General features: G+C 31.5%; 1 protein-coding gene across 1 annotated transcript in view; it reads left to right on the top strand.

The window, feature by feature from the left end:
* Window positions 1-289, top strand: part of LOC118337916 — a 21,824-nt gene that overhangs the window by 5,516 nt on the left and 16,019 nt on the right.

Genomic DNA, 289 nt, shown 5'->3' with positions numbered 1-289 from the left:
ACAATCAGAAACATCAACATAAAGGTAAAATAATACTGTATATGAAACCAGGACATATGCATTTATAATTTTGAACATGTACAATCTGAACTGATCTGTAATCTTAATTTCTCAGCCACAAAATATGCTGCCATCATAAAGACTCAGTTTTGTACTTTGGAACATTACAAGGTGCTTAACAATGAAAATGTGATATTTAATACCACAACGACTTTTACATACACAACACAAACCCACAGAATTAAGAACACACATATGTATGCACACAGCTTAAACAAAAGCTAAAGCT

The sequence above is a fragment of the Morone saxatilis genome, unplaced genomic scaffold, assembly GCF_004916995.1.
Source record: "Morone saxatilis isolate NCDOM2014 unplaced genomic scaffold, NCSU_SB_2.0 Contig4, whole genome shotgun sequence".
In the NCBI taxonomy this organism is placed as follows: Eukaryota; Metazoa; Chordata; class Actinopteri; family Moronidae; genus Morone; species Morone saxatilis.
This window is presented reverse-complemented; position numbering and strand designations above follow the sequence as displayed.